Source organism: Falco cherrug, chromosome 5 (genome assembly GCF_023634085.1).
Source record: "Falco cherrug isolate bFalChe1 chromosome 5, bFalChe1.pri, whole genome shotgun sequence".
NCBI classification, from domain to species: Eukaryota; Metazoa; Chordata; class Aves; order Falconiformes; family Falconidae; genus Falco; species Falco cherrug.
Genome location: NC_073701.1, coordinates 87,236,605 through 87,240,715, shown reverse-complemented (window position 1 = coordinate 87,240,715; position 4,111 = coordinate 87,236,605).

Genomic DNA, 4,111 nt, shown 5'->3' with positions numbered 1-4,111 from the left:
CCAGGTCAAAAATCACTGATGTACACCTCTGATGGGCTATAAATCCAGGGTGATAAAGAGATTAGACAGTTGTGTTTGTAACAAATGAGGTAATTAATATAAAAGCACAAAGGTATCATGGTTTTGGCAGTGAATGCTGCTTAAGAGTTGCTCACAACTACTGTGTAATTGCTCATTCTTTATTTTCTGAGCACCCAACCTGACACCTTGGATCTCATGAGCAGAGCCAAGTGCCTGCTGAAGTTAATGGGGTATTTATGCTAAATACATAAGTACTCTCCTATGTTAAGTATTCTTAAAAAATTGTGATACTAAATTGGGCATCCATATCTAGTACTTCTGATTGCTATTTTAAGGTTTTTATCACTAAGTCGAAGCTGTCTAGATAGGGCCCTGGAAAAGGCTGGAGTCTATACAAGGAGGAAAAGAGATCATTTTTATTAGATATATTACCTCAGTGCATACAGAAGGCAGTAATCCTTTGTGCTTGGCTTAAGAACTATTATTTCTTGATATAGTTTTTATCTTCATGATTCCCTACAGAAAATGCATCACTGATGCAGAAGTTGCTAGAGGTGAGGCCAAAGATTTGAGTGATCAAGCAAGGAAAATAAGCTTATCAGAGCAGGTTTGGAGATAAACACATTAAGTGTTCAATTCTGCTACAACAAGGTAACAGCAGCAAAATGATTAATACTCCCAACACTGGTATTATCAATATGCCATTATATCATTTAATGTTTCCAAAGGTATAGAAATTCAGAATGATAGAACGACATCAATTTATCATTGCAGTATCAAAGTTATCTTTACCACCAAGACAGAAATGGATGGAAAGAAGCAAAAAAAAAAACCCCCAAAACAGATTAAGATGAACAGCTCAGTGACTGGGAAGACTCTGGGACCATAGAACACAAAGCTCTCTCTGCAGAAACTGAACATCTACAGTTGTCTAATAATACACTGTTGACAGAGAAACAAGTATATTTAAGGCATATTTTAAGTTCTGTCACAGTAGGAAGGGACAGAAGTATTTAATCTAGTTTCCAACTGGTTTTAGGCTCTTGTTATAGCCTCCCTGGGAGCCTTCTGGGTTCAGTGTGTACCCCAGCATTAAGAATGACAAAGAGCTGGTTACTTACAGTTACTACAATGACATTTCCTTCTTCTCTGAAGCTAACACCTATTCTCCAGAGAATCCTGCTTCTTTGGGAGCATGCTCTTGTAGCTTTCCAATATTTTACAAAACATGAGGAGCTAGGTACTTGCAGTTTGCTCCAGGGACTAGAGCAAGAAGTTACCTTTTTATATTCATTTAGTTATCGGCCCACTTTTAATTCATGCCAGGTTCAGTTACATGTGTAAATAAAGATGTTTATTCACAATATCTGAAACAGATAACAAGTTTATAAAGGCATAAATGGGGGAAAACTGAAGGAAAATAATTACTCCTCTGAAGTTAAATAAATAGTTTTGGTTTCTTTCTATCAAGACTCCTTGCACAGTTTCCTAGTATCTATCTTGCCAAATGACTACGTTCTTTCACATAACCTACAGCTCAGACTGCATGGTTTATAGAGAATCTGTATCTTTAGACTATTGCTGCACCAGTGCTGCTGCATTCACCACAAGCCGGCAGTCTGGAGCATTCTCCAGGAATTGCAGCTAGTTACTCTTTCCAATGCCTGTCAGTAATCATCAGCATCTCTGTTTCATTCTTCATATTGCTAGGTTGTTTGTGAGAAGACTTTCTGGCCTCAGCTTTGCTCAAATTTTTAAGATCTACTTTCTTAAGTTTCCAATGTATTTTTTTAAAGCAGAAAAGCATTCCAGCTATTTCGCTGAAACTGTGATATATACCTACAGATTATATACTGAATCACCGAACGGTTCTCCAGCCAATTAGAAGATAATTCAAAGAAATGGTCAAATTTCATTAATCTCAGCTTTCATTAACCCTTATGGAAATTTTCAGAATTAGATCTATTAAAAAAAAAAAAAAAGATAGTAGTACATACAGAAAGAGAAATATGCAGTGGACAAGCACAAAGTTAATTACCAGTCCTTTTTAATTTATTGTAAAATTTTCAACTACAAATTGGGAAACTCTTCAAAGTCATAGCTGTTTGAAAAAAGCAGTTAATAGAGTCACATATTCTAACACTATCAAGCATTCAGTGGCGGGGTAAGTGTAACTATGTAACTCCACATAAAATTCAACATAACTGTAACAATTTCACAGTTCTCTACAAGATGATTTATTTCTATTTATTATTATTATTATTGCATGTTGAAGAGTCACCACAATTTCCTGAACTTCTTGACAACAGACTGGTGATAGAGGCTTCTTAACTAACCTCTCACACCTCTATTACTGAGTCTAGCTGGCAGATCTGGCCAAGACAAAACTTTATTTTTAGTAGTTGTATTCATAGAAACGCAGTTTGTAACAGTGGAAACTGGGCAAGTCAAAGTAACTTCACCTCAAATCACTTTGGTCTCAGTCACTTGGCCTCAAAGGTCTATAGCAGCACTTTAACTGTATCACTGAAAACACACTGTACGTTATGAAGTAACAGTATGGAACAAAGGACTGCCAGCACACAGTGCTTTTGTGTTGGGATTTTGTGCAGCGTATGGATGAAAAAGAAAACTTGACTTGAAATGAGATTTCCAAAGGAAGCATTAACCATAACAGATCATTTACTTCATGTTGACTGGCACTATCCACTTAGAAGACCGCGCCAGTACTATGGAAGTACAAACTTACAAATACTACAGAAGAATGTTCAAAAGCTCCACTATTTCACATCAAAAAGTGACCAGCAGATTTCTTCATGTACTGCCATATATCCACCAAAACATTTTTTGACTGAATCTGTGCAGTGTCAAAAAAAAACAACCACAAAACAGCCAAGAAACTGAAGAAAAAGAACTCAGATCAAAAACCGAGTACTTGCTTAAGCACTGTTTCTCTCTCTAAACAGTATCTTACTCTAAAATTTGGTATTGCTCTCAAAACAGTGCTGTTAATAACTTGCATGTTCACACTTGGAAGTGAAGCAGGAGAAAAACATTATGACCAGCGACATCAAAGTCAAAGAAGGGGAAATCTATAGCTATCACTGGGAATTTGACAACAAACGTCAAAGTCTCACCAGATCATAACTTTACACCCCGCTCTCCGTGGACACGACACGCGTTACAGAAATCCAACACACCACCCTACTTCACCCCACACCGCCCAGAAAGCCTGTACCAGCCCAGCCGACTTGACAACCTTGACTAAACTTCCGAAGCAAAGACAAACGCCAACCCACAACTGCACGCCAGAACTGCCGGAGCTTCAGCCAGAAAAATTCCACCACCTCGGGCACGCGGCGTCCCCCGCTGCACGGAGCCGCCACCACGCGCGTCCCGAGCCCCCGAGCCCCCCCCGCCACGGCCGCGCAGGCGGGCGCGCAGCGCGCATTAGGCCGCTAACCGCTATCAGGGTGAGCTTTGCTAAGCGCGAATACGCAGGAAGGGGATCAAACTCCTGGGAAGGCGAGGGCCGCCTCCAGAGCGGCAGCCCGCCCGCGCCCCCGCGGAGCGATGCCCACGCAGGCCGCCCGCGAGGTGCGGGCCAGGGCAGGATGCGGGCCGCCCCCTGCGAGCCCACCGCCCGCAGCGCACCCGCCGCCGCAGCGCGGGCAGGAGCGGCCGCTCTGAGCGCGGGGCGCCCGCTCCCGGCCTCCCGCAGCGGGCAGCGCCTCCAGCCCTGCGGCGCCGCAAGAGTCCCCGGGCCGGCGCCGCCTCGTCCCCGCCGCCCTCAGAGCCGCGGCAGCCGCCGCCACCGTCCCCCGCAGCCGCCCCGGGAAGGAAGCTGGCGGAGGCGAGCGGCCGCCGCGGCCGCCCCTTTGCGGAGGAGGCTGGCGTCTCACCCCGGCCCCGCCACGGGGGCGGCGCGGCAGGACCGCCGGCTCCCCGCAAGCGCCCCGATACGGGTGCGGAGCCGCCGCCGGGCGCGGCGGCCCTGGGGGCGGCCATTTTGCGGGCCGCGGCCCGGATGACATGTTGCGCGTCGTGCGTGCGGCCGCTCGGCGGCGGCAGCGCCGCCCCCCGCGCCCGG